Below are 19364 nucleotides of genomic sequence, written 5' to 3'. Positions count from 1 at the left end.
GCCCTCCGACTCTATAAAAACGTAATACATATTGCTTCTAATTATTAAATTACCATTAATTAGTATATTCTAATAAAATTCCTATATTTATAAGTGACAGTATATGTATATACTCTTTCATGCACTTCTCGTTTCAATTTCTTTCGTCAATTTCTCTTATTAATATCTCTAATACGAACATATAACAGAAACTGGCTGTTGAGTCATTCAGATAGAAAAAATCGTCCGAGACCGATTCATAATGTACATACAAAGAAGATACTGAATCATCGTGATGAATATTATTTTAAATGAATTCTAGAATAGATACTGGAATAAAGCGAGAAGCGGATATTATTTCGTAATCACGTTACCAACTACTTTTGCATATCCTGTTTATGCACTGCAAACGATTTATGCAGCGAACAATGAGGATTTATCGTGAATCTGAAACGAAAGAGCGAGTGTGAAGTAGCCGACGAGGTAATGTTCACCGCCTTATGCATCCAGTGAACACACGATTAAGAATACTCCTTGGAATACAATTTGGAATGCTCGTAGAACCAGGAATAGGTTCGCAGAGATCTTTTTGCCCGGAAAAAGCAACGTCGTCAGATAGAACGCAATGGGGTCAATCTCAAGCGTCTGAAGCTCGCGTGGCGAGGTCAAGAATTCCTCGCGAGGGTCAATCACTGTCACTTGCATTAACGGAGGCAAGCATTTCGTACTATCGTCGGAACGTCGCAACTATGACGTGCTGCATCGTATGTTCCGCGACTTTTCGCCTGAGGTTCAGTGGCCCTTGTTCTAAGTTTCTAACATACAGCAGAATCTTCATAAATCCTATAGAATCCTATTATATTTTAGTCTTTGTCAAATGAGACGTACAGGAATTTTCTCAGCATTCAAAAAATCCCATATGAACAGTTTATAATCCTATTATTTTTTGAAAAGTCACAGCTCCACTAATTTTCTAAGAACAGCAAAAGTTTTCAGAGAGTAATAACAGAGAAGGAACAAGCGTAAATAGATTTAGTAACGGGAAATCCTTATAAAAACACGATCCTCGCCGCTTATTACAAACTGCAGCAAATTATTGAAAGAAAGGCAAGATGAAGTTCAATCTTCAGAAGACTGCAAACAAGCAATGATAAGATCACGAGAGATTCTTTATAGATCCTGCAGAGTCCTATTATTTCTTAGTTTCCAAAAGTCAGACCTCTAAGAATTTTTAAAAAATCCAAAAGTTTCGGAATGTATAATGATAAAGAAGAAATAGGTATAAATAAACTTGGTAACGGGAAAACCTTCTAAAAACGATTTCCACCGTTCTTCGCAAAGTGTAACAAATTATCAAGAGGAAGACAAGGTGAAGTTCAATTTATGGAAGAATGCAAGCAACGATGAAATAACAGAGATGATTTACAAAATAGCTCACACAGTGCGTAATCGCGTTGTCAATCAACTGTTTTTGCGAAGCAACATATTTTCCAGGTTGATGCACGTATCCCGATGCAGGGTCTAGTTTGTAATTGCGCCTCTCGATCCGTGCAGCACATGGAGACGATAATTAACGTCTCGTCACGGACGATTATTAGGTATAAAACGAGAGCTTAGACGAGCCGCTAACGATGTAATCGAGCGATTTCATTAAGAACGGCACAAGCGAGCATCGTTGCAGCTAAACGCGACCGCAGAAAGTGTATTCTATGCTGGCTTACGCGTCGATGAACCGTTTGCTGGACGTTCCATGGCACGCCAACTATCCTTATCATGGATCGACGACCGTATGTTTCATCGAAACGTATTAAGAGTAAGTGTCCGAGGGATAAGTGAAATTACGCGGCTCGAGACTCGAAAACACGCGTCCAACAGAACGAGACTCGAATTTCAAACGGTGCGGGAGAGATCCCTCGTTGCCGCTGATTTCAGTTGATTAACAAGCACGTGAGCCGATTATGCGCGATTGTTATCGTCAACATGAAAATAGGTACTTTCGAATACAACTGGAGATTATGCTCGTTTGTTATATATAAAAGTGATATAGAAATGATATATAAAAAATTGAAATTGTTATTAGCATCAGTGTCGGAGAATTTCTTAATTATCCAATTTAAGTCGACGGATGAAATTTATTTCAGCCTCTTCAGAGTTGGTCAGACTGATCAACTCCACTTTTTTGTAATTTCTCAATTTCATTACATACGTACACTCTCAAATGGTACCGTTGAATCATTGTTAATTTATAATCCAGTCACTCGGTTTTAGAATACCACGTCTTAATTTATATTCTATAATTTACCTGATAAAGATCATTAGTATTTACTACGCAAGATACAGGATATAAATTGAACTTCAATAGTACAGAATAACTAACGTACTTCACAAATATGACTTAAACTTTTGTGATTATCTATAATCCAATGGTATCTACTAATTAAGAGCTAATACAACCACTCAACACCTAATTCAAAGCTTTTTTCGTACAAAATACGTAACGAAGAAAGAATATCTTTGTCCGTGACACGGTTTTAAGGCAATGGGTGTAATTATTTGCAAAGGGCCACACAGAAGATGACGTTCTCGAATTCAACCGGTGAAGGACAACCGGTGGTGCACGTCCGTCGACGTCCAAGTGGCTGACAATTGACACCCGTTTCCGGCGCTTTCACAAAAGAAGCGACGCGGAGGAGGCTCCTCGAAGAATATGGGGCACGTGCCCTCATCGTCGCATCGCGTGCCCGCTTTCACGTGCACGTACGCCCTCTCGCCCATCGTCTTCCTCTCGCAATATGTTCTTGGTATGCCCAGGAACATAATACGGTCATGCTGGAACGTTTCCTTCCTGTGGTACATCCTATCGATACTAACTTCTCTCTGTGAGCCATATGGTACCGTCTTTGCGGGCTTCTTGGCACGAGATGAAAGCAAAACTGCACGGGACGCATCGGTGCATGGTCGAGCGTGCATGCTCCTTGATAATGATTCCTCGGCTGGTGGACGCGGCGAGAGGTTCAAGAGTTAACGCATCCTCTACGCAGCTCTACTTTTTCTTTATGGACGGGCCATTGACCGAGAACGGTTATTCGTAGAAATTATGCAGCATGTACAATGTACAACATATTCATAAAATCGTAGTACGAGCGAGATTAGAGAGATTGTGATTCAATAGAGAGATTTCTATTCTGATTCAATAGAAGACGGAAATGAAAAGTAAGAAAGATGCTTCGTTTTTTACAAAATCGACTTTGAATGCTTGTAAAGTATATTCGAAATTGTTTAATTTTCTGTTAGATACGAGTGGCATAAATATTAGCATAAAATTATCTATATGCAAAAGAAAGTTAAAAATGCAGAATAATAATATTTGTATCGTCCAAGGTTTTCTTCTTGAGAAAATAGCGTCTAAATACGTATGTGTACATACTTGATTTTTCAAATTTTTTAACCGGAATGGAAACTCTATCGCACTTTAAAATTTGATTGAGGCTTCAAATGCACAAGCTTTATTCTATACATCTTTATAATAAATACCAGTTAAATTACAGAATTGAACGCGTAAATGCTCGAGCGCCTCGCTTAATTAAATCGTGTTTTTCTTCAGTTCCTCTGCGGCAATTTTTTGGTTCAGTAACTCCAGAATGAAGATAATGAGATGGATCCAATAAACGCGTTACGCAACAAACTACACGGGGACGCGGCTATATAATGTAGCTGCCTCGTATTAGCATAGATAGTGAACCGGAGAAATCATCGATATTGTTGAACCTGATTATTTAATCAGATAGCTTCACTTGTAGAGCACTGTTACAAGATTCTCCAGTGCTTTTGCATCACGAATCACGTATCGAAATCGATATTTTAATGGCCACTGGTCAGGAAATCAGCGCAGCTGTTTACACAGGGTGTCTCGGAGTACGTCCACTTGGAGTGGAGTGTCGGTAGACGGCTGTTCGACCTCTGCTCTTTTATTTTTTATATGGAGTAGGCTGCTGCGAGCAAAATACTCGTCTCCTGTCGGCGGTGTGGCTATAGTCTCGAGAGAAGACGCGTGCTTCTACTTTGAAGAGAGAACGTCTGAAGCTATAGCTCTTCGAAAAATAAGCCACTTGATGCGCCCAATTAAAACGTGCGCGCCAAGAAAAGAAAAGAAAAAAAAGAGAGAACCTAGTTGTCACTCGCGAAATTCTCAGCGAGGGAAAAGAAACTTTACCGCAATTAAGATGGAAACCTTTTCTGTGTCGTATCAGATTTTCACGCGCATCGACACGGTGAAAACTGGTCTGGCCCGTTGCTTTCCACACGCTGTTTTCATTCTCCTTTTCCGTTCCCACTCCGAAGGCCAAATTAAAGAACGACAATCGCGACTCACCGGCAACTTTGTGGGTCGCGATGCTTAATGGCCGGATAAATTAAACTGTAAATCCAGCTCGGAAGTCAGCATGGCTGTTCGACTCTCTTTTGAGACGGACAGAGGAAATGTACAACGTCAACAACCATCGAGTTCGAGTAATTTACGTTCTAATCCCATATGCGCCATCACGTGTAATTACTCCAATAAGATGACAACTGTCTGTCTATGTTGGCTAGCGAATACGCAACACTGATACTCGTCTGTCTTTAATGGTGACTAATTGCACACGCGATACTGTATCCAACTTTCTTATTAACTTTTACTTCTACGCTAATGACAGATTGTACCACTTCGTGACGATCGTTCGTCGAACTAATACTTGCTTATTTAGAAGGAGTTATGCCTATTTCTACGGTATGATTATTTAACTGGTGCCTTCTTTACTACAGGATCTATGTAATAGATGTATGTGACTGATTCTGAGAAACTTGTCAAGGTTTTAAATAAATCGTTGGGTCGTTGTTGTTGAAGATTTCTCATGTCGAATTAGTTTTATTCAGGGAGGTTCATCCGAGAGTTCTCTATGTCTGATTGATGGACCGTTCCATTAGTTTCTCCTTTTCCTCCTCTACCTTCTTCTTCTTCGTCTTCTTCTTCTTCCACAGCTTGTTTATATTTACTAGTGCGCTCTGATCTACGATATTAAGAGAACAGGAGGTCGGTGACAGACGGTCGCAGGTTCGTATAATTGGTCCTTCCTCTGCTGCTGATTGTTTTAAACGAGAACAACTCGACCAACTTTAAGTCCCCCGTTACCACCAACACGCGCGCGATTATTAGCGGCACAACCAGTACACACGGAACGCTTACATCCGGTTAGTGGACCGTGGAAGGGTGACAATACAATTCTACGCTAACTCGAGGTATATACGATTCTAATCTCATAGAGAATCGCGTAACATCGCTCATTTTCAGTTAGCTTTCCATCCATTAACTGTCAAGTACCGTTCAATTATTTAATTCCTCGAAAAATTTTTATGCGTTTACTTTAAAAGATATTTTATTCATAAAAAATATTGTTCAACTTGAAGATTTGTTGAACAAGAAAGAAAACACAAATAATGAAATGATATTTCAATTCGAAATATTCTTCTGGGAAACTTCAATTATTTGACCTTGAAAGTTCAAGATCCGATTAAAAACTCCGTTTGTATGAGAGGGTTAAGAGAATATATGGCCTTGTAAATATTAAGATTAAATTAAGAATTGTATTTTAGGGGGAAACCTAAAAAATGTTAGGTCTTGAATACTGAGGTTTAAATTTCCTAGGCCAAGTTAAGAAAATAATTGACTTCAGAAATTCAAGATTACACTGAAAATTGCCTTGTCTAAAAATATGCATACGGGAATAATGTCCACATCTCCATATTACACGTTGGTCAAAGAAAATCTTCAGACGAATAAATTGTCTATTTAGCAATCATTTCGTAGTTACACATGACGTATAATTTTTTCGCGATACCCAGGTACAATGAAGTCACGAAAGGGCAAAAACTGAAATGTCTACGTCGTTATATATGTACATAATCATACGGCTTTCTCTGTCCTTGCATTTTCCTAACCTAGGCCTGTAAAGTTGCCCTTCTGTTCGGTCGGTGCACAATGCACACACCTGACTGGTATTGCGGCAACCATAAGGCGATAAGGTCGACAACAGAGGGTTATCTGGAACGGAGGTGGTTCTTTTTCATGAATAATGCAGAAGCGAGGCAGTCACTGCGAAATGAATGCACGAAGTCTCGAACTTAGCCACTTAAAATTCCATAATTCCGTTCTCCTCCGATTAATCGTTGCGCACAGGTGCTTTAGGAATCAAGATCGATCGAAAATAATTTTACGTTGGTAAATCTTTTCGTTTTTACGGAGAACCATTAATAATGAACGAGATTATTGCTTATAAGCCGAAAGTAAACGGCCTGCACAGTGGTGACGCTCGTCTTCAGTTAACCCGTCCTCTTGACTTCACTTGACCAAGTGTCAATAAGTCGTATACTATATCAAGACCGAAAAACAACTGGAATGTGTGTCCTTTTATCACTTTGGATTTTCCTGGTCTCGTAATTCCAATCTATTGCTGATGAATCAATATCACAAACTTTGTTCTATCTTTCCTGAGTAGTTAAATTTATATCCTTGAATCAGTGATTGTTATTGAATTTGAAAAAATTATGCTCTTCACCCTTGTTATTTCCCGGAAATAGAATTTTGCAATTAGTTAAAAAGATTTAGATTATTAAATTAGTGCACCTAAAAGTTTTTATTCTGCATTATTTACCAAAAATAAAAACTTTTTTAACTGATTAATAAAATATAAGATCTTGAATCAGTAACTGTCAATGAACTACGGGAGATTCTATTTTATGCAATTGCTATTTTCCAGAGGTAAAATATTCTTTAATCCGCTAAAAATATTTCACTGCTGAACTGGAGAAAAGATGTTATTCTTTGCTACAGTCTTCCTCTAAAGATAGAATAATTATTATTCATCCAGCAGGTCTACACTGACAAAGAAAAGAGAAGAGAGATATTGCCACAACCAGTCACGTCTCCACGAACCCTATTTACCCTCGCTGGGGGTTGCAGGTGCATTCTGCACTCCTTCAACATTCGCGTGTCTAGTATATATAGACTGTCGAACAGCTTTTCGATGACGTATGGTTTCATCGATCTATTTCCAGAAGCTGGTCGTAAAACTAATATTGGTGTCGTAACAAGCCGCACGTTACTTTAACGGGGTTCATTGCACCGGAAGTTTCGTGTTCGTGCTTTAACTCTTTCGTCAGAAGAACCGTGGGGAAGCTAGAAATCATGGTAACAAACGTGAGCGACGATAAGAAGCTCTCACCGTGGATTTGTGGGAAATTGTCTCGTATATACGATGGCTATCGTTTATCATTGTTAAACCGTGATTGATAATAGCCACTGTCCCATATCGGTACCACTCATTCGTATGTACGTTTGCGTCCCAACGATCGTTGACACGGACGTGTTCAAATATACAGTTGATTGCTTTAATTAATTTTATCACGTTTTAAACTGTTCTAAGGAACAATGGAAAACTTTGAACTTCACCTATCGCTAGCACATAAAATTCCGGTAACGGTATTTATAAACGTTCGAGTAATGATGCATGCAGACGATATGGGAGAAGATATGTAGGGGAAGACACTTTCAACGATTACCGATATCAGAGAATCGGCGGTGTTTTTAAGACACCCGTTGCATACATGGCACGCAAGAGATACGCCGAGTTACTGGCGCCGTGCCTATCATTACGTTGTTTAACTCATAATACATCGTAACACGTACGCTACTACAGTGTGTATCTCAACCGTTTACGCGTTTCAACGAGCGTGCGCGCGCGAGCTCACGTTAACGATCCTGTGTGCTGACCGATCGACCATCGTGTGAGTCGTACCTTAATTCACTCGTTGCGTGTGGACTGTGGAATCAATCTGTCTACTCTTGTATATCAAAGCCTATGCTTTCTTAAAGAAAGTTTAATCGCATATAAATCGTAGGAAGTTTAGTACAGCCACTAATTACGCATGTTTTATCAGCATTAGTATGTACGATATTATTAAAATACTAGTCGGCCTTGAATCACGCTTTCTATTACTAAAAATATCTTTGTTATAAGAAATAATATTTGTTGCAACTACTATTACTACCATTTCTGTCTGTCTGTCGAAACGCATAGAAATTAAAATGCAACAGTTGCATCCGCAGTATGACTTAAATAATTCAACAGAAGCGCCATATGCATCAATAACAGCGAATGCGTTGAATTACATTTTTGATCGCTTTGAATGTAATACATTCGAAAATGAAAGGTTTTCCTGTTTTCAATAGTATCAAAAAATACAGAGAATTACAGAGAAAGTGTTTCTCTTCCGTCCGGCTCAGGACCACGAATATCATCATGGTGTTCACACTTCCGGCTGTTTCGAACCCTTGCACGCTTCTCATCCGGTTAGCTTTCGAGTATACAGCAGCCTGTATCGATGACTCGCATCCTATCCGACTTATTGATGCGGTTCCCGCCCCCTCTCATCCCTTTATTACAATGGTTCACATTTGTACATCAGCGATTGGCACGTTTTGTAATAGATTAATTATACTGTAATCGCAGATGAGACTCATTGTGTGTTTGCAAAAATCTATTGCCTTGATCCAGTCATCCGGTAGAATCAGAATTTTCCTCGTATGTCGCATAGAATTGGACTGCGGATGTTTATGGAAATTCAGATTTTTCTAAATACAATTAAAGAAACAGAAGTTAAACTAAGACGTATTTTACTGTGTAAATGTTATAATATAACAAGGACTTCGTACATTCATATACTATGCGTATCCTGTATATTTTTAGTTTAAATTTCTCGTAAATGCATACAAATCCACAGTTTACATATAAACTCGTGAAACTTGCATTGAAACAAACTTTGGACAATGATTGGACCAAGTATCGGACTAAGTTAATATTTTACCAAGGAAATATTTCAAGATTATAAGAGAGTGCTACTTTGGCACTTAGGTTAAAATTTGGGTTAGTAGCATGAAGATAGGATGACGCAGAAGTCTGTCGAAAATACATTTAGTCAATGGAAAGTGTTCGTAACGGTTGAAAAACAGGTCACGTGAATTTACGTTGTTCCATAATAATTTCCTATGAGCCTATAATAATAATTTCCTATAATTTTTCGGTCTTTGCACACCATCCATAAACATCCGGACTTAAGTACCTAGTACCTCTATATCTACACGTTACATTCAGTGATTAAAATTTCATAATAGAAAGAATGGATGCAATTTAGAATGAAAGTAAACGTCCTTTGAATCTTATCTTCGCTAAACTACAAATCCTAAACTGCTTCACGAAAACGAGGCGGGACTTTGCTCTCGCAGCAACAATTCAGTGATGTGGCGCGCCATAAGGCAAACACGCGATTATCAGGCAAACGTTCACGAGGCTCCGGTTGATATCACACGAAGATATAAAACGGGGGACTTCTATGAACAGAGCACAAAGGCGGTTAAAAGGGATAAAGAGCGGGATAGAGAAACACGTTACGACAACAGGGAGGAGCACGAGGGAGGAGATTCACGAAAGAAAGAGTGAATGGGAGCACTGTGTGCCAGATGGTCGACTCGAGTCGCGATCTCCAGTTTCGTCCCATTACTATTTCCCAATGATGAAGGAAGATCTGTGCCGGTGGTTACACTACGGCGAATATCATCGAACGAGAACCGATCATCGAGAACTCTGGCATTATTGCGCGCTCTGACCTCTGATAATTAATGAAAATTTATTGACCGATCGAGCGTCGCCAGAGTATGAATCGCAATTAATAGGAACGTCTGCCGAGGGGGAACTTGAATGACAAGATAGAAAAGTCTACGCAAATAGAAGGCCCGTTGATAGATACGATTATCGCGAGTCGTAATATCAAAAGAGTGAAAGGCGTGTTCGTGAGGTTGCGATGGAAGCTTACTGAAATTACGTGCACGTAACACCATCGAATTACCCATTGGTTCGAGGAATCGTATACTCTTGTGGTTCCTCTCTTGTGTACACGGTTTTCAGCGAACTCGAAACGTACCGAGAAGAAGCTAACAAGAGCGTGTGCATCGGGTAGCGGCGACGAAAAGAAGAATTGTATATACGTCGTACGGGAAGACGAGATGATTAATTCTTGCGGTCGGGCGAGTAACACGAAACTCCCCGCGTCGAAATTTTTATCTCGCGTCTAGCACCGGAAAAATAAAACCGGCAAACAGGTTCCATAGTATATTCCAGGCTCTAGACGTATGTATGACTATTGCTTGCTCTGATACTGACTCATAGAAATGATTAGAAACCGTATTAGTAATTACTTCATATGAATTCATTCCTTTTTAGGAAAAATCGTTTCGTTCGAGATATCGTAAGAAAAATGTGTGCCGGATCCATGGTCGTCCTACTAAAAGACAGCCATTGTACGTTAGTCATGCCAAATTGTATATCGATGGAGTATAGTAACCACGAATGACCGCTTTTATCAATTTTTACGTCTCCATTGAATATTTTCGTACCTTTCTCCACGAGAAGAAATAATTTACCTTGTTACTTTTATGATCTTATATTGAGATGATCAGAGTAGATATGTAAATTCATTATCACTCTACATCATGAAGTTTAGCAATTGGCGTTATTATTTAATCGATTCTAAAGATTTAGAATTCAAGATTTATCTAAATTTTCCACAGTTTGAACCCTCGAATGACGGAAGCCACATTACATTATATTTATTATATTACATAATATTATATCTTTATTTGTTAATATTTCTCGCTGTAAAATCATTGATTCAAATGATTCCAATTTTCATTGTGTTAAAAATTGTCATCGTGCGCTTTGAAATTAGGACTGTAACGCCCACCACTAATGCAAATGTCTATTGCTCACATATTAAGTCTAAATGTCCCTGTTATAAGTCCAAACAAACTCTCCTAAGTTACAGGCATCATGAAAAGAGGGAATTCAAAGAGTAACACGAAAATATATATATTTTTCACGCTGGTGCACGTGTAAGTTTGACCGGAGACTTCTACGTGATCCCACCTTTTTCCTTTACTTTCAGCATTGTGCCAGCCACCAGAAGGTATTATTATTCGAGACCCATAAAGAAAGGCCGTGGATAGCGAAACCGAGAAGAATGTTAAGTGTCGCAATCATGATTGTGTTCGGCGTTTGTAGAAACGCGAAGCGCGACCATCTGCACTGAAGGCTCGAACCGCAATTGTCGCTTTCAATTCAGCCAGATGTCGATCGATGACAGATCAAAGAAAGGGTTTTCAATAAGGGTACACGGGAATTCAATTCGCATAGTCTGTGTTGCATAAGAAAATTCGAAAGTATCTCATGGGAATTATAAAATGAGAAATTCCTAGTGGCACCGGGATCAAGATGTTTATATAATGTTGGTAAAAAGAATATCAGGAAACCAGAAAGGCGAGATATACTATTTTATCATAGCGACTTCCTAAACATTTTCTCTTGGCAAAAATGTTCATCTTTTTAAATTATTTTACATAGCATCTAACTTTCAGAAAATTCTTTAATATAATATATATTATATAAGGATCTTTTCAAAGATTTAACTCTTCTGTTACGGATTTATTTATATGGCTATGGTCAATAGACGATTTTAATCAAATTTAAAATGCTTCAAAATTATTGATTAATTCATTAGCTTTGTCATTTTTTCGCGTTTGAAGGAAATAATTTATGAAAATGTATTCATATTTAAAGGATTGATGAAGTAGACGTGACTCGTAATAAATGGGAAACCTCATATATTGTAATTTAATAACAGGTTCAAATGTTCGACGAGTCTCTATATACTTGTTCTCTACCTCTTCCAAGATTCAATAAACTACGAACCATAGAAAATCGGGAATTTCATATGTTGTAACTTAATAAACGAACAAGATGTGTGATACCCGTACCTGTCACCAGGCTGAAAGAATCAAGGACATCGTATAAGTGAATTCGTAGAATGCAGCACACGACCTACACGTCGACACGATTGTCTCCCATATAATACCGCGAATTCCTGGTGACACAAGACCTTTTGGCGCCTTTGCAACGATGAGAGTATACGACAAGCCAACTATCAGCTAGTTAGCACGTGCTCACGGTGTGAACAGTGCGTAGTTGTAAGCAAATCCCAGGATCCGCTATATAGTAACACTTATCCGGGTAATACCTTATGCATACTGTAGCTATTTCGCAAGGAATCGTAGAAAACGGTTTATTTTTTCACTTTCAAGAAAAGTGGGACGTGATACGCTAATGTTTCTATTTAGAGCATTTAACAAGTTACAAAATACTTCTTATACAATTCCTATTTCCCATTTGATTTTCTGTAAAATTAAAGAGAATAATGTTTCGTTTCATAGAGACTAATATGCTACGGAGTAATATGATGATTAAGCTCGATACGATGCAATAAACATGAAAAATGGTACTCTAATTGCCCGTCATGCGTCACAGGCCACACTACGACTCTTGGTATTACTCGAGAGTAGGTAGTTTCGCGTACTCGTTCGCGGTCACGTGTGTGAGTAGCCAGCTGCGAGTGCTTTCACCGGTAGCTTGTGACCAATCCCAGACAACATTCATGCTTAAAGAATTCGTACGACGATGCTCATGAATGGGCTACGAGCCTTGATCAAACCGTACGTCACGCCGGCTTTGTGCTTGTAATCAAAGTTTCTTGTTCGCGTAACGATCGATAGCCCTGTGACAATTTAGTCTGAGACAAACGAGCGATGCAATGTCACTAGATCTTTAAAACGATGAGCTTGTACGATGTAATAGGTTTACAGCAAAACGCGATGTATTGTACGAAATTTTAGATGGTGCCAATAGAATCGTTTCCTATGCAAATTCATATTATATGAATGAGAAGTCGCAGATAGCAAAGACGATCTGTGAATTTCTAATTTTATGTTTAAATAACACAATAAAATATAGTGAAATCATTCTTATCTTTTCAATTCCCATAGATGTTAACCTTTTATACTCAGAAAATTTCCATGATATTACCAGCGGCTTCAGTATATGTAGTTTTAATATAACATTTCTCGAAACCTATGGTTTTGTATTTTAAAACAACTTGTTATATTAACTCTTTTCCTCTTAAAATAAATAAACGGAATTCTATTATATGCATATTATTACATAGTGATGCACAGCCCCTACATTTGGAGATATAATACTATCAAATATGTAGTACAGCATCACTGCTACGAGGTCGTAAAGACCCGACGTCACATCGTCTCCACTATCCCTTAATCATTTTCGTCATCGTTCGTGCGAAGAATCCGCCCCGTGAAAATTGTCGAGAAACGTACTTGAAACGTGTACGTGCGTCACACGAAGTTACGTAATTGACGATTGTCGCTCACGTTAAGCAACGAATTCCGGCTGGACGATCGGCTGAAACGTTAAATCGCGGATGTGACTATGCACGGAGATAATAACGGACACGGTTTCAATTCCGAATTCGCACTCTGGCATTGAAAGGAGCTAAAAAGACAGAATCAACCGTGACGATTAATCGCCGAGAACGATGTAACGACCGGATCGGTTTACGCCAATAAACCAATGTTTCTGAATGAAACCGTGATCTGAATGCCAAATGTTCGCCCACGATGGTCCTTACAAGGACTTCTCGCACACGAGAATTCCTTTAAATGTTACTGTAATTAATATTAGATCGGCAATAAAAATAATTTCCTCTTCACTCGCAATGAAATTTCAATAAACTAAGGGTCGTTAATGTAGAAAGATACGCTCTTGAATATTTGAGAAAGATAGTATTTTTGGAAAATTCTAAACAACCATATTGTAGAGCATGAAAAGCTATAAAACTTCGAATTTAACTTCTTTTCAATAGGTACATTGTATGATTTCTTTAAAATGACATTTTCACCCCTAAGATCAATTCTTTATCGAAATAAGAAACTTGAATTATAATTTTAGAATGTTTCTTTGTTTATGAATCTTCTAACTGAATTTTCTATTTTTCTTCGACTATATTAGACGATGATGGTAACAATATTCAAGAAACACGGTATTTCTAAAATCTTAGGATACGCGTTCAAATTACGCGAACCACGAGCTTCTTAAAGACCAGCCATGTAATTCTTCTGGCGCCAATCTTCAGATTTCTTTCTTTCTGCCGATACACGAGCGGTTCTGGGAAAAACGGGTGAACGGCACAGATAAGGGCAACACCGGGAGTCTGAAACTGCAGATAAATGGAAAGAGAAACGGTGTTATTTATATTCGATGATCGATAGCCGCTAACTTGTTATCACAACGGAAGCCGAATCACCGATTCTCGGTATTTATTGTAAGATGACGGAAATCTCGCTCTTTCTTACTTGCTAACTGCGAATGAGAACTAAACTTTATCATAAGAAAACGCGTGTATGGGAAGAGACGAACCGTGATTACACAAGAATTCCGGTATCTAATCGCTCAAACCTTTTCCTGTTCCAAATTATCTCTGGATTTATTCTGTCAACCATGTACGATCCACAGATTTGCCGAATCTCGCGAGTATACATCTGGTTTCTTAAAAGAACTCGCTATGAAAATAAGCAAAACGACCAAATAGATATCTGACAGAGGTAAAAACTGGCGTAAGTGAGTTTTAATCCAGCCATAAAACACTGGAAGAGATGTTAGCCTCGATATTTTTCACGTCACACATGTCAACGATGTTTTTGTTAGATCCACGCGTGTTTACTTAAGAGGCAGCACTCGCTTAAAAATCTCATGTCCCCGATGCGCTCTAAGAAGAAGAGTTCATCTCGCGAGTCGTTCCTCTTACCAGAGAACAGAAGCGGATAATAACCTATAATTATCAGCGAAGGGACAGAAGGAGAACAGAATGTTCTCGTGGCTCGTGCGTTCTTTAAATAACCCTCTAAATATCTGTCGAATGCTTCCAAAATTACATCTAAAGGGTTGATCGATAAAGATAAAATCTTCTATTTATTGTACAATAATACCTAATAAGAATCTATCGGTGCACCAATTACGGTTTCCTTCGCGCTACACCGTGACGTAATGGCATTCCCTCGTCGTTGGAAAGCGCCACTTAATACTGTTACATAACAGGCAGCGTTCCATAAAGTCATTAGCATGATAATAAATCAACGGATACCGTAGAACGTGGAGCAATCCCTCTTAGTATACTGAGTATACTATAACTCCAGTTTCGTAGCCTAATCGTGTGAATTCGAGCCACGTTCTGCCTGTAGCGGATATATAAAAGAGATGCCTCCATCGCAGACATAACTCTGACGATTATGTGGTGCGTTTTATAGAAGAAGCATCCTTGAAACCGGTCAAGAAACCCTGGATCGTTTGTATCCTGATTATGGGGTATTCTGACTCTTTCTACAGGCTCCATGAAAAAGAAAAAAGTTCTTCAAGCTAAAAATACAAAGAGATTCCCTTTTGAAATTCTGGTTTACCGTGTCGCCGTCATGCGGGTGCACCAACGTATGATAATTAATGCAGCCAATAATTTATTACGATTGTGCCCTCAGGTTTCGTGGGTCGTCGATGACGGAATCGGAGCAGGAAGCGAAAATACCACGGCTTGGAGCACGGACTTTCCTGGCTCGTTCACAAACTTATTCTTTTCTTATTGTACGCCGCTTGGAAATCTGGTTGCGCAAGGACTATTCTAATATTGTTTCGGAGACAATGCTGTTACGTGTCGAGAAGTGCTAAGAAATTCGTTAAGACAGCTAACTTCTGTTCTAATGATGAAAGTGAGATTAATTTATACTGAATGGTGTGAAAAAATATGTTTATATTTTCGAAACTCTGCATTGGATTGAAGTGAATAGAAATCTAATTTCAGAAGATTAGGATAATGATTGACATCCTTGATATACTATTACTACCCCACCATTATATTATGCTATAATACTACATTTTTGTAGTTCCAAGAAACTAAACTAAATTATGATTTTAATAAAACTATAAATATCTCGTAATGAATGCTTATGATCCTACTTTATATACCAAAGGTTGTACAAATTTTACTTCTTTATAAGGAAACATCGCTGCACTTCCATTTTTCTAAACAACTGTACTGAACTGTAGTTTTAATACAACTGAATAAAAATCAAATTGCAGCAAATTAATGAGATGATTAAATGTGTCTGATCGTAAGTAACATTTCACACTGAAACCTAATAAAAATTCAACAGCGAAAGGTGAACGTATGCGTACAACCATTCTTGAAATGTCAAAACTCATAATGGACATAATCTTATAATGGAAAATCATAGCCACCTGTAACAATGAAAGGGTTAAGCATCTCCATTGACCTTCCGCAACCAAAAAAAAAAGGCTATTATGAAATCTCTTCTAGCATATTGGTTTCATGACGAGAGCCATTGTAACGTAGCGAGATTATGCAGACGGAAGTTGTAAGAATAAATCGTCACAAGAGTGAAGGTCGATCGATCGACAGATAAAAGCCGAACATTCTGATGGAACAACGGGTAGTACGTTTTATCAAGACCGGTTCAAATAAAAGATACACGTAGACAAGAAAGCCGGAACTACGGGCCGCCGCGCCGGATGTTGCGAGGTCCAAGAACGCGAGACAAGTCCGGCATCCAGAGGCGGAACGAGAAGGTACATGGAACGTGATTTCGTGCGTATAGCGGTAGGATGATCGATCAACGATCATTGAGATGATCCAGATTCTGCATCGAATTTCCTTTACGTGAATCTTGCAGTTTTTAATTCGACTCTTGTACGAGCAAATATTTAATATTTTTAGCGAAATTTTACATGTGACAAATTGCAAGTTATTAGTATTAACAAACTCTTCTGCATAGTAGAAACAGGTTTAAATAAATTCGACAAATAAAATATGATTAATTTGATCGATAAATAAAGATAAATTTGGCAAATTGCAAGTCATTTGATTATCCTATTTGATCCAAAATTAGAACATTAGAAAAGAGAATGTATAATGTTTCAGTAATATTTGCTAATTTCTCTATATATTGTGCAGATGTTTTAATATTTATAACCGACAGTTTACACGAAGGATATCGTGGAAAATTTATGTAAAACGAACATGTAGTACAAAAGAAGAAGTAAGTATCGTAATCAGAATTAGTGTTCTAAGAGAAAGAAAAATTATTCCATTATCTCGTAAATGTGTGTAATAGAGTATAGCAATTTGTTTCGAAGTATCTAACGATGTATTCCATTAACAGTAAAACGAATACTATATCGAATCGTCATAAACTAATGAAATAGATTAGAGATGATTTAACATATAAAAATTGAAGAGATAACAGAAGCAACAAATTTCTGTTTGAATAAATGCAAATGTTAGAGGTTTTACGTGCTCGTGGTGTGTAATGATACTATTTAATATGGTAATGGAATGTCTACGAGAAGACATTGACATTATCAAGATCATTGGACGCGAGTGACGATTTTTTACTTTTCGTCCCAGTTACGTAAAATTGTGTGGTATTCTGAAAGCCGCAATAGTATCGTTGTTGATCTTCCTACAGTTAGTTAACACGGAGAAAAAAGAAAGCTTTGACCAGAATACATTTTATTTCATACCGGTTTCCAGACTTTTTCTCGACCAGCAAGGGAATAGTAAGATCGTGGTGCTTCCGCGGGTTCTTTATCTTATCGCAAGCACGATAGTCTGGTCGCGCTGCATGGAAATTAAAATAGGACTCTAACATATTAATTTTTACAAAAATATAAAAAAAGAGCTACTGTAAAATACAAATGATCATAAAAAAAGAAGTACAAAAAATCCCTATTTGTGTCAAATGACATAAAAATGATTCAACGAAAACAAATTGCAGTCGAACGCGTATCAAAGTACAACTTCTATCTGAGAGACAGAATAGTTTGCTATCGCGACAAGCTACCACCAGCGATTACGTTGTAATCCATACGGCGCCGACTTTTCGGATTGTCATTCTACATCTAAAATGGAGCACGCTATTTACTTTTCGTTTTCCATTGAGGAACATTCCATCGCTTTTAGCCATATCATTTTTTACCAAATTTTGCTTCACGCTATCTTTCAGAAAACTTTCCCTGTAAATTTTTTGACTCACTTTTATATGAAAAATGAGAAAATTGATTTTAAAGATTAGGAGTTTCACTAAGGAAAACTCTTGATCTTCTTTGCTATTAGATTTTGCTTTGCTATTAGAAAATTCTTGTGGTTAATTATGAATTAAATATTTTGTAACATCTTTTGTATCTTCTGGACTGCTTCGTTCGGAGAGAAAGTTCCTACTTTTCAAAGTTTTTCATATCGCAAGTCGCAACAAGCTGATTGTTCGTAACATAGTCGTTTCTCCGGTTCATTCCTGGCAACCTACTAAGGAACGAAGGTCGGTAGGCAGGGAGCAAGTGCGATTAAGTGGATCCATCAGGGTTACGGCGGTATGTATAGTTTTTCACTTCACATTGTGAGTTGGCCGCAATGTGCGACGCCTTGGCATGCGGGGTTCTCACAGAGAATTCCTGGTTCCACGAACAAAAACTGCGGGACGTACGACAAAGATGAACTTCGCCCATCGGAAGGCACCGAAAGAAAAAAGAACTTCAACCTTAAGGGTGACATATATCTTCTTTCTTTGAAAAAAAGAAAACGATGACAGGTTTTCTACGAGTTCGTGAAAATATCATTAACGAATTTGTTTTAACTGAACTATACGAAAGTGATTAATTAAAATTTAGTAAAAAAATTCGTAAAAAATTAAGATTTAATCAACGTATTTAGGTAATTAAGAAATTTGGAGAAAAAAATTGTTTACTCTCGTAGAAGGTTAATAGAAGAAGTGAAAAATAAAGAATTGGAGATGTAAATCGGGGGCGTTAATGGTTTCTCCTAAAAGAACAGAACTGGATTCGTAAAATTTGAGATGACTAACCCACCATAAAAATATTCACAAATCAGTGACCAGGATGCTCATACACAGTTGGTTTCTCGAAGAAGTTAACGGAAGAATCCAGCTGTTTTGTAACGACCTTTGGCGCAGCCTCGTGTGAAACGGGCCAGGCAAAAGCAAATACAATGAAAACTCTGCAATGTACCTATGTATTCAACAATCGTGTAGTTAATATCTAGAGAAACTGGGGTGTTGACCGGCAATAATGTAAAGTTCGCATTGCATTAAATGCGATGACCCTAATTTTTATTGACTGAGCCGGTCGACACTAACGATACCGGCGATATCGACGATGATACGCGAGGTATGCGGGTAATCGACTTTAATGCCAATTAACTTGGCTCGATCGAAATTTTACATTTACACGCCACAAAGAAACTACCAGTACATTCGCTGGAAATTTTATTTGAATATTCAAATGGTTTGAGTTGTGTCCTCCATTTCCTCG

The 19364-nt window shown here is 38.1% G+C and overlaps 1 protein-coding gene across 4 annotated transcripts in view; it reads right to left on the bottom strand.

The window, feature by feature from the left end:
• The window catches only part of LOC122574039, a 40359-nt gene that overhangs the window by 13442 nt on the left and 7553 nt on the right, over positions 1-19364 (bottom strand). The window lies entirely within an intron of this gene.

The sequence above is a fragment of the Bombus pyrosoma genome, linkage group LG13 (assembly GCF_014825855.1).
Source record: "Bombus pyrosoma isolate SC7728 linkage group LG13, ASM1482585v1, whole genome shotgun sequence".
Taxonomy (NCBI): Eukaryota; Metazoa; Arthropoda; class Insecta; order Hymenoptera; family Apidae; genus Bombus; species Bombus pyrosoma.
Note: the sequence above shows the minus strand (reverse complement) of the source record. Positions and strands in the feature narration are given on the sequence as shown.